Raw genomic sequence first — 12,145 nt, 5'->3', positions numbered from 1 at the left:
GCAGGTGTATGTAATTGGAGACTCTTTACTGAGGAGATTGGACAGGCCTGTGACCAGGGCGGACCCGGAGAACAGAAGGGTGTGCTGTCTACCGGGCGCAAAGATACGCGATGTGGACCTGCGGTTGAAAAGGATCCTAAAAGGAGCAGGTAAGAACCCCTTGATAATCCTTCATGTAGGAACGAATGACACGGCTAGGTTCTCGTTAGAGAGAATCAAGGGAGATTATGCCAGGCTGGGGAAGACGCTCAAGGAGATAGAGGCTCAGATTATCTTTAGTGGGATTCTGCCTGTTCCGAGGGAAGGGCAGCAAAGGGCTGATAGGATTGTGAGAATAAATAGTTGGCTAAGGGAGTGGTGTTATAAGGAGGGTTTTGGGATGTATGGCCACTGGGAGGCTTTCAGGGACAGACACCTGTTCTCGCGGGATGGGCTTCACCTGAGTAGGGAAGGAAATAGACTTCTGGGAGGGAGGCTGGCTCATCTTATCAAAAGAGCTTTAAACTAGGAAGTTTGGGGAGACGGTTGGGAGATGCACAGTTAATCTCCACACCAGATTCCAGTATTGAAAAGGTGAGTAAAATGAGAGGAGACATAGCCGGGGAGATGAGATTGGACATAGGAAGGACAGGGGGGACGGACGCAAGGAGGCCCGTAACATATAGTGCTACTAATGGGAGACAGGCTAAACGACATACATTAGGGTGTTTATACACCAATGTGAGAAGCCTAGGTAATAAAATGGAGGAATTGGAGCTCTTGGTCCGAGAATTGAAACCGGATATCGTAGGAATAACTGAAACGTGGTGGAATGGCAGTCACGACTGGAACACAGGTATGGAGGGGTATGCGCTGTTTAGGAAAGACCGGGACAAAGGTAAAGGTGGGGGGGTGGCATTGTATGTCAATAGCGAAATAAGCTGTAAAGAAATAATAGTTGATGGAATAGATAACACAGAGTCCGTCTGGGCAATACTCACACTGGGTAAAAGGACTACTAGAGCCTCTCCGGGGATAGTGCTTGGAGTGTGCTATAGACCGCCGGGATCGACCCAGGATATGGATAAGGAACTATTTAATGTGTTTAGAGAAGTAATTACTAATAGAAACTGTGTAATTATGGGGGACTTTAACTTTCCGGATATAGATTGGGGAACAAACGCTAGTAGCAATAATAGGGCTCAGATGTTCCTAGATGTGCTTGCTGATCAATTCCTTCATCAAGTGGTAGCTGAACCGACGAGGGGGGGGGCATTTTAGATTTGATTCTGGTAAGTAGTGAGGACCTCGTTGAGGAAGTGGTAGTAGGGGACAATTTGGGCTCCAGTGATCATGAGCTAATTCGGTTTAAACTACATGGAAGGAGTAACAGAATTAAGTCAAAGACTAGGGTTTATAATTTTAAAAAGGCCAATTTTAACAAATTAAGGGGACTGGTAAGGGAAGTGGATTGGGCAAACATATTAATGGATCTAAAGGCAGAAGAAGCCTGGGATTACTTCAAGTTGAGGATGCACGAGATGTCGGAGGCCTGTATCCCAAAAAAGGGAAAAAGATTACTAAGCAAGAGATTTAGACCGAGCTGGATGAGCGACCGACTCAAAGGGGCGATTAGGAAAAAACAGAAAGCTTACAAAGAGTGGAAGAGGGGAGGGATCAGTAAGGAAACTTACCTTAGTGAAGTCAGAGAATGTAGAGATAGAGTGAGAAAGGCCAAGGGCCGTGTGGAGTTGGACCTAGCGAGGGGAATTAAAAGCAATAGTAAGAGGTTTTACAGCCATATAAATAGGAAGAAAGCAAAGAAAGAAGAAGTGGGACCGCTGAAGACTATTGCCGGAGAGGAGATTAAAGACAATCTAGGCATGGCGCAATATCTCAATGAATATTTTGCATCGGTGTTTAATGAGGCCAATGAAGGTATTAGGGATATTAGCACCATTACAGAGGGGCATTCAGGATGGGGGATTACCGTATCCGAGGTAGAAACAAAACTTGAACACCTTAATGGGGCTAAGTCGGGAGGACTGGACGATCTTCATCCGAGAATATTGAAGGAATTGGCGCGGGAAATAGCAGGCTCATTAGCGATAATTTTTAATGAATCTGTAAACTCGGGGGTGGTCCCGTTAGACTGGAGAATAGCTAATGTGGTTCCTATTTTCAAGAAAGGAAAAAAAAGTGATCCGGGTAACTACAGGCCTGTTAGTTTAACATCTGTAGTGTGCAAGGTGTTAGAGAAAATTCTGAAAGAGAAACTAGTTGAGGACCTGGAGGTTAATGGCAGTCGCGATAAATTACAACATGGTTTTACGAAGGGCAGATCGTGCCAAACGAATCTGATCTCCTTCTTTGAGAAAGTAACAGACTTATTAGATAAGGGAAATGCGGTGGACCTAATATACCTGGATTTCAGTAAAGCGTTTGATACTGTACCCCATGAGGAATTATTGGTTAAACTGAAAAACATGGGGATTGATATGAAAATCCAGAGGTGGATAAGGAATTGGTTAATGGGGAGAATGCAGCGGTCGTATTGAAGGGTGAACTGTCAGGTTGGAGGGAGGTTACTAGTGGAGTGCCTCAAGGTTCGGTTTTGGGACCCATTTTATTTAATCTATTTATAACTGACCTCGGAACCGATTGCAAGAGTGGGCTGATAAAGTTTGTGGATGATACGAAGGTGGGAGGCGTTGTAAATTCGGAGAAGGATAGGGATATTCTGCAGGGAGACTTGAATGAGCTTGTGAATTGGAGTGTCAGAAATAGGATGAAATTTAATAGTGAAAAGTGTAAGGTGATGCATTTGGGGATGACTAATAACAATTTTAGTTACAAGTTGGGGACGCATTGGTTAGAAGTAATGGAAGAGGAGAAGGACCTAGGGGTCCTTGTAGACCGCAGGATGACTATGAGTCGGCAATGTGACGTGGCGGTGAAAAAAGCCAATGCTGTCTTGGGATGCATTAGGCGAAGTATATCTAGTAGGGATAAGGAGGTCCTGCTTCCATTGTACAAGGCGCTGGTGAGACCTCATTTGGAGTACTGTGTGCAGTTCTGGTCTCCCATGTTTAAAAAAGATGAACTCAAACTGGAACGGGTGCAGAGAAGGGCGACTAGGATGATCAGAGGAATGGAAAACCTGTCGTATGAAAGGAGACTAGAGGAGCTTGGGTTGTTTAGTCTGACAAAGCGAAGGCTAAGGGGGGATATGATTGCTATCTTTAAATATATTAGAGGGATTAATACAAGGGAGGGAGAGGAATTATTCCAGCTTAGTACTAATGTGGACACGAGAACGAATGGATATAAATTGGCCGTGGGGAAGTTCAGGCTTGAAATCAGACGAAGGTTTCGGACCGTCAGAGGGGTGAAATATTGGAACGGCCCCTTCCGAGGGAAACGGTGGGGGCGACGGACCTGTCTGGTTTTAAGATTAAGTTAGATAAGTTTATGGAGGGAATGGTTTAATGGTAAAACATAGTAGTCAAGGAAAACCAAGCAATGGTAGGTAAATAGTACAATGGCTAACGAGGGTCAGGCTGGAGACTCTTGCCTACATGCTCGGGGTCTTACTGATCGCCATATTTGGGGTCGGGAAGGAATTTTCCTCCAGGGTAGATTGGCTGAGCCTCTGGAGGTTTTTCGCCTTCCTCCGCAGCATGGGGCAGGGATCACTAGCAGGAGGGTCTCAGCCGATTGAAGTCACTAAAACACAGGATTGGGGACTTCAACGGCAGAGTCCAGGGAAGGGGTAGGGACGGTTTTATGGCCTGCAGCATGCAGGGGGTCAGACCAGATGATCATAATGGTCCCTTCTGACCTTAAAGTCTATGAGTCTATGAAATAATATTAATCCTACTTCAGTCCAGGTGACTGGACTGGACAACCTATCGAGGTCCCTTCAAGTGCTACATTTCCTCTTATTTTATGATGGTTTGCATTTTAATGTGATGTTACTTCTGCATTTCAGGGATGTTTGTTAGGTGTAACTAATTTTAAGCCCTGCTTGGCCTCCTGTTTTTTCCAGGTTCTCTGGTTTTGGTTTTTTTTTTGTAGCTTTTTTTTTTTTTTTTTTTTTTTTTTGGGGCGGTGGTGGGGGCTGTTAGTAGCACAATATAATCAACAAAATCTAGGCTTTTTAGGCATTTGCCATCTAGTCATGTTATACCACTGTTTGTGTTGCTATTACACTTCTTTATCCAATATATGGCAATGCCAAACAGTGGAGATTAAATGCAGCCCTGTTTCATGCCAGTGTCCTCACTGAACCCCTGGAAAGTGCTCCTTGTTTACTCTACTGCAGAATACTGTTCACCCAGCTGGACACACAGTTCCCACTTGTGATGAAGTTGGAATTTTCTTTAATATTTTTATGACTCCTATGTGTGTCTCAGTTTCCCTTATGTGTTGCACTGTTACTAGTGGGTAAAAAGGACTGTTTACTCCCAGGGCATGATAAGAGACATAGGTGTGAATGCCACCTAGCTGTCTGAACCTTGAATGGCTCATTGGAAAGCGACTAGTGGAGGCCGGCCCATATTAACGGAGAGTCTGAGAAGACAATGGCAATTGCAATCACTGGGATATTGACACCTAGCGACCAATGACCCCGAGAGAGGAAATAGCTTTCCTAACCTCTCAGCAGGGAAGAGGAGCAACATTCCCCAGCTGGAGAACAAATGACTGGGAAAGTCTGAGGTGGAGGGGTTAAGACTTGGCTGCTGGAGTGAGTCAGGGGCTCTCACCAGGGGTCTGGTGAAGAAAGTCAGATGGAAAGAATGGGAGACAGAGCTTGACCCACGGGGGTTCACTACAGTTTGAGTGAGCTCTGGGGTAACCCAGCATGGTCTATGCTTTAGCCTTCATATCTCTGTGCTACCCTAAGGATTTCCTATGCTGTGTTCCAGTTTGTGAATAAACCCTACAGTTTAAAATATAAATATAAAATAAAAGCCTGCAGTCTAAACCCTTGACCCTATTAGACTGGGCAACTAGACTAAGCAGTTTTTCTCACCCCACTGGATATTGCAGTCCTTAATATGAAGGTTCCACCTTTGAAATCTGGGCCAGTCCCCTTAGTTGTAGTCTCAAGACTTCAGCATCCTTGTTGCTTGCAGTGTAGGTGGGTGAAGGAAAAAAGCCCAGCATGGGGTCCCTGTGGTCTCTTTTATACCCTCAGTCCCATGTGCTTGGAGAATGAAAGTCCAGGCATGTCTGGGGGGCATTGCTGAGTCTCTCCAAGCAAGGTTGAACAATTCCCCTGGGGCGTGGCCTCATGCAGGCCATCCTGCTAGCCATTCACTACCCTGCCAGCTGTCCTGCTAGCTGTTCACCACCCCACTATCCCTCTCACTTCTCTAGCACCCTCCCCCCAACACAGCTCTCAGCATTTTTAGCTCTTTAGTAAATTCAGCTGGTAGTAGGGGAGTCTCAGTGCTAGTACGCCACTAGCCCAAATGAGGTGTAATGTTTTGACCAAGGTATCAGCTCTGCAGCCTCTAACCAGACTCCTAACAAAGTGAAAACTAGCTCTTTATTATACAGTGGAGAGAGGAAACATCAAAGTGGTACTTATAGACCCACTGACAGCACCATCCCAGCATGTACAATTAGTTACTCCCAACCTCTCTCAATTCACTGGGTTTTGGAACTCATGTCCCTGGCCTAGCAAATGCTATGTAGTTGAGGGCAAGTCCCTCCATCATAGAATGCCAAGTACAGTTCTACTGCCCTTGATTCACATAAGCAGGATAACAACCCTTTATTACTCCTGCCCCAATAACAAAAGAGACTGGGGATCCCACAGCAGCCAAAGTGACCTTTTGGGCAAGCAGTCCCATCATGCTAGGTAAGGTGGATGCACATATGCAAACGAGATCAGCCCCTGAAGTCCTTTTCCACAATTCACTATCAGATGTCAGGGTCAAGCTCATCCTGACTCTGCTTACACTTGCATGCTGAAAGTAAGGGTACGTCCAGACTACCCGCCGGATCATCTAGACATGATATATCGATCCCTGAATGTGCTCCCGTCAACTCCGGAACTCCACCACGGTGAGCGGCTGTAGCAGAGTCGACGGGGGACCCGCAGCCGTCGATCTCGTGCCACGAGGATGGGAGGTAAGTCTAAATAAATTACGCTATTCCCTGTAGCTGAAGTTGCATATCATACATTGACACCTGCCCCAGTGTAGACCAGGCCTTATACACATACTTAAGGACCTTGTTGGGTCAGGGCATAAATGGTCAGACATTGTTTCCCAGGAATATTTTATAACATGCAGTAGAAATCCCTTGTTCGCATGGACATTCCTGCCAGTGAGCGCCGTTGATGGAATACGCATAGGAAGAGTGCAGAAGGGGCAGGAGCTAAAGGGAATTAATGGAGTCAGGCACCTAACTCATGCAGGCACTTTTGAAAGTCCCACTAGGCTCCTGTCTGCATATTTAGGAGCCTAAATAGCTTTGCAAATCTGGCACAGAGACTAAGGGGCAAATTTTGGAAGGTCTGTAGTCACCAAAAGATGTAGACAGACATCTAGTGGGATTTTCAAAAGCACTTAACTCCCATTGGAAGCTAAGTTCCCAGGCACCTTTGAAAATTCCACTAGGCACCTATCTGAATCTTTAGGCATCAAAATACTTTGGAAACTCTGAGTCTAAGTGATTTGCCTAAGGGAGTCTTTAGCAGAGCAGGGAATTATGCACTTACACTGGATCTCCCTTCAGAGCCGCACCTGAAGGGTCTCAGATCCCCTGAGCTCTGTCAGCACAGGCAGCGGAGTGTTTAATTACCATTCCCTATCAGTGTGTTCTGGGGCACACAGCCTCAGCGTCACTGTTACCCTGACTCAGGGCCTGTCTGTCGGACAATAGTTCAATGATGTGCAATAAAAAAGGAGACTCTGACCCCAGAGGCTCCTATCAGACACCGCTCCCCTCTGCAGCTCACTAAACTGCTGCTTATTTTTACCCTTTGTACCCCACACTTGCCTCCTGCATCTTTCCGCTGCTGTTACCCAAGTTCGTCATCTCAGCAGGATCATAAACGATGAGGGAGGGGAGAATGCCCTGGGAATGGTGGGTAGGAGTAAAGTAGGAGTAGGCAGGGCTGCGGGGCCGGGCCGCTGGGGCGGGGCTGCTCAGCCAGAGCTGGACTGGGCCGCGCCGCGCCTCTCTGGAGCCCTCCTCGTGCCCCCCTACCCAAGCTTACCTGCGCGAAGCCACCGCTTCTTTCTCAGCCCTCCCAAACTTCCCGCGCGAACAGCTGATTCACTGGAAGCTTGGGAGGGGGAGGAGAAGGGGGCGGCGAGTTCAGGGGAGGAGGCAGAGGTGAACTGGGGGCGGGGCCGGAAGGGGAGCTGCAAGAGCTTTAGTTGTTAAATTTAAAAGCCCTTTTAGAACCAGTTGTCCCGCGCAGGACAACTGGTTCTAAAAGGGCTTCTAAATTTAACAACCGGTTCCTGCGAACAGGTGCGAATCGGCTCCAGCTCACCACTGAGGAGAGGGCAAGTGGTGCTGTATTACTCTGAGGTGGGGTTAGCGATGAAGGAGCCAGCCTGGGTGTAATAATGTGGCCTCTGGTGGGACACTACTGAGAGAATCAATTCCGGACAAATTGCTTAGAACAGGGCAGTTACAGCCCAAAGCTTGAGTTCCTTTAATATTAAGGCACCAAACCAGCTGAACAGAGAGGACTTTGGTTTTACCCCATTGGCTAACCAGAAAGCATACAAGCAATTCCCTCAGACACTCCAGTTTCTCAGTATCACCACCATGGCCACTCCTTATGGGGATGAATGGTTATGAAAACCAATGCCCCAGTAAAAGAAAAAAGGTTCTTCCGATCTCAAAGGACCAAGCCCCAGACCCAGGTCAATATACAAATCAGATCTTACCCACAAATCACGCTGTTGCCAATCCTTTAGAATCTAAAATTTAAAGGTTTATTTATAAGAAAGAAGTATAGATGGGAGCTAAAATTGGTTAAATGGAATCAATTACATACAGTAATGGCAAAGTTCTTCGTTCAGGCTTGTAGCAGTGATGGGATAAACTGCAGGTTCAAATCAAGTCTCTGAAGTACATCCACAGTTTGGATGGGTCATTCAGTCCTTTGTTCAGAGCTTCAGTGTAGCAAAGTTCCTCCAGAGGCAAGAAGCAGGATTGAAGACAAGATGGAGGAGATACAGCTGCCCTTTATATTCTCTTGCCATGTGGCCTCTGCTTCCTTTGTTCCAAAAACAAGCTATCCAGCACATGGCATGGAAAAACCTTTGAGTTCTGTTCATAGACATGTCCCTGCATGCGTTGCTGAGTCACAAGGTGTATCTGACTTCTCAATTGGTCAATTGTATAGCTGATGGTCATTAGTGGGACATCAAGCAGGCTAGGCAGTGCTGATACCAAATTGTCTGGGGTGTCACCCAGAAGCATAGCACAAGTTTGAAATACAGACAGTATAGAGCCAATACTTATAACTTTAAATACAAAAATGATACATGCATACAGATGGCATAACCACAACTAGCAAATCATAACCTTTTCATGGACACCTTACCTGACCTGCTTTGTATAAGATTTGGTGCCACTATATGACCTTGGTTGCAACAATGATCTATACGGTCACAGTTCATGTCAATAATGTCACAGCCCCAACGCAAAATTGATTCAGGAAGGGATAACACAAACATCACTGACTGCATCCCAAGAGCTCCCCATCCTTGGTTCTGTTTTACTACAGCTAGTATTGGTGTATAACAGAAATGGTTTATTCAAGTTCTCACTGAACCCCTGGAAAGAACTCCTTGTTTACTCTACTGCAGAATACTGTTCACCCAGCTGGACACACAGTTCCCACTTGTTGTGACAAAGTGGAAATTTTCTGTAATATTTTTATGACTCCTATGTGCGCCTCGGTTTCCCCTATGTGTTGCACTGTTACCAGTGGGTAAAAAGGACTGTTTGCTCCCAGGGTATGCTAAGAGACATAAGTGTGAATGCCACCTAGCTGTCTGAACCTTGAATGGCTCATTGGAAAGCGACTAGTGGAGGCCGGCCCATATTAACGGAGAGTCTGAGAAGACAATGGCAATTGCAATCACTGGGATATTGACACCTAGTGACCAATGACCCCGAGAGAGGAAATAGCTTTCCCAACCTCTCAGCAGGGAAGAGGAGCAACATTCCCCAGCTGGAGAACAAATGACTGGGAAAGTCTGAGGTGGAGGGGTTAAGACTTGGCTGCTGGAGTGAGTCAGGGGCTCTCACCAGGGGTCTGGTGAAGAAAGTCAGATGGAAAGAATGGGAGACAGAGCTTGACCCACGGGGGTTCACTACAGTTTGAGTGAGCTCTGGGGTAACCCAGCATGGTCTATGCTTTAGCCTTCATATCTCTGTGCTACCCTAAGGATTTCCTATGCTGTGTTCCAGTTTGTGAATAAACCCTACAGTTTAAAATATAAATATAAAATAAAATATAAGCACGCAGTCTAAACCCCTGACCCTATTAGACTGGGCAACTAGACTAAGCAGTTTTTCTCACCCCACTGGATATTGCAGTCCTTAATATGAAGGTTCCACCTTTAAAATCTGGGCCAGTCCCCTTAGTTGTAGTCTCAAGTCTTCAGCATCCTTGTTGCTTGCAATGTAGGTGGGTGAAGGAAAAAGCCCAGCATGGGGTCCCTGTGGTCTCTTTTATACCCTCAGTCCCATGTGCTTGGAGAACGAAAGTCCAGGCATGTCTGGGGGGCATTGCTGAGTCTCTCCAAGCAAGGTTGAGCAATTCCCCTGGGTTGTGGCCTCATGCAGGTGAGTCATTGCATCATAACTTCCTTGCTGGACAATGGTTGTTAATGGGTTGATTGATTAGCCAACACCCGGGTGTTGGCTACTTTCCTTCCTGTTGCCTCTGAGGAGCTAATGTCTGGCTGATTCTCCAACTTACAGCATGTCCGGCTACAGTACGGGAGCAAATCTACATGGACACCCCCCAGAACCCGATCAGGGGTATTCTATCTGCTACCCAAGATCCATAAACCCGGAAACCCTGGACGCCCCATCATCTCAGGCATTGGCACTCTTACAGCTAGGGTTACCATATTTCAGCAAGCAAAAAAGAGGATGGGAGGAGCCCCACCCCCGTCCTGCCCTATCCCCGCCCCTTCCACTCCCTCCCACTTCCTGCCCCCCTCAGAACCCCCAACCCTCCCCCTGCTCCTTGTCCCCTGACTGCCCCCTCCTGGGACCCCTGCCCCTAACTGCCCCCCAGGACTCCACCCCCTACCTAAGCCTCCCTGCTCCTTGTTCCCTGACTGCCCCCATCCTGAGACCCTCCCCCCATCCTAACTGGCCCCCTAGGACTCTACCCTCTACCTGTACCTTGACTGCCCCAACCCTTATCCACACCCCTACCCCAGACAGACCCCCGGGACTCCCATGCCCCATCCAACCACTCCCCACCCCCTTATAGCCCCCCCCCCAGAACTCCCAACCCATCTAAACCCCTCTGCTCCCTGTCCCCTGACTGCTCCGATCCCTGTCCCCACCCGTGCCCCCGACCGCCCCCCCCAGAACTCCCAAACACCCCCCCCGTTCCTTGTTCCCTGACTACCCCTCCTGGGACCCCTGCTCCTAACTGCCCTCCAGAACCCCACACCCTACCTAAGCCTCCCTGTTCCTTGTCCCCTAACTGCCCCCTTCTGAGACCCCCCCACCCTAACTGCCCCCTCCTGAGACCCTACCCCCACCTGTACCCTGACTGCCCAAAACCTTATCCACACCCCCAGAAAGCCCCCCCTGAATACCAACCCCCCCGATCCCTGTCTCTTGACTGCCCCCGCCAGAACCTCCCTCCCCCTTCTCTGACCCCCTGACCCCCTTACCCTGCCGCTCAGACCAGCGTGCCGGGGAGGAGGAGCGGGGGAGGAGCTCCAGACTGCCGGTGCGAACTGCCGGCTGGTGATCTGCGAATACAGGGAGGGTGGGAGGGAGGGAGGCAGTGATCTCAGCTGCAGGGGGGAGGAGGGGCTCTTTCTGGCTGTCGGAGCCCCATGTAAGTGGCACCATCCGGCCGGCTGCCCTGTTAGCCGTGCGCGCTCTGCATGGGGGGGGAAGTCCGGACATTTACAAATTCCCCCCGGACGCTATTTTTAGCTCTAAAAGCCGGACATATCTGGGGGAATCCGGACGAATGGTAACCCTATTACAGCAGGATTATCTGGCTATTTGGACTCTCTCCTCAGACCCTACGCTACCAGCACTCCCAGCTATCTTCGAGACACCACCGACTTCCTGAGGAAACTACAATGCATTGGTGGTCTTCCTGAAAACACCATCCTGGCCACCATGGATGTAGAAGCACTTTACACCAATATTCTACATGAGGATGTACTACAAGCTGTCAGGAACAGTATCCCTGATGAGGCCACAGCACGCCTGGTGGCTGAGCTTTGTGACTTTGTCCTCACCCACAACCACTTCAGATTTGGGGACAACTTATACCTTCAAGTCAGTGGCACTGCTATGAGTACCCGCATGGCCCCACAGTATGCTAACATTTTTATGGCTGACTTAGAACAATGCTTCCTCAGCTCCAGTCCCCTAGTGCCCCTCCTCTACTTGCGCTACATTGATGACATCATCATCTGGACCCATGGGAAGGAGGCCCCTGAGGAATTCCACCAGGATTTCAACAATTTCCATCCCATCATCAACCTCAGCCTGGACCAGTCCACACAAGAGATCCACTTCCTAGACACTACAGTGCTAATAAGTGATGGTCACATATACACCACCCTATACCGGAAACCTACTGACCACTATACTTATCTATATGCCTCCAGCTTCCATCCAAGGTACATCATGCGATTCATTGCTCCAACCCCTCAGACAGAGACAAACACCTACAAGATCTTTATCAAGCCTTCTTAAAACTACAATACCCAACTGGGGAAGTGAGGAAACAGATTGACAGAGCAAGATGGGTACCTAGAAATCACCTACTACAGGATAGACCCAACAAGGACAATAACAGAACACCACTGGCCATCACATACAGCCCCCAGCTAAAACCTCTCCAGCGCATTATCCACGCTCTACAACCTATCCTGGAAAATGATCCCTCACTCTCACAGACCTTGGGAGA

Source organism: Trachemys scripta, chromosome 14, assembly GCF_013100865.1.
Source record: "Trachemys scripta elegans isolate TJP31775 chromosome 14, CAS_Tse_1.0, whole genome shotgun sequence".
Taxonomy (NCBI): Eukaryota; Metazoa; Chordata; order Testudines; family Emydidae; genus Trachemys; species Trachemys scripta.
Note: the sequence above shows the minus strand (reverse complement) of the source record.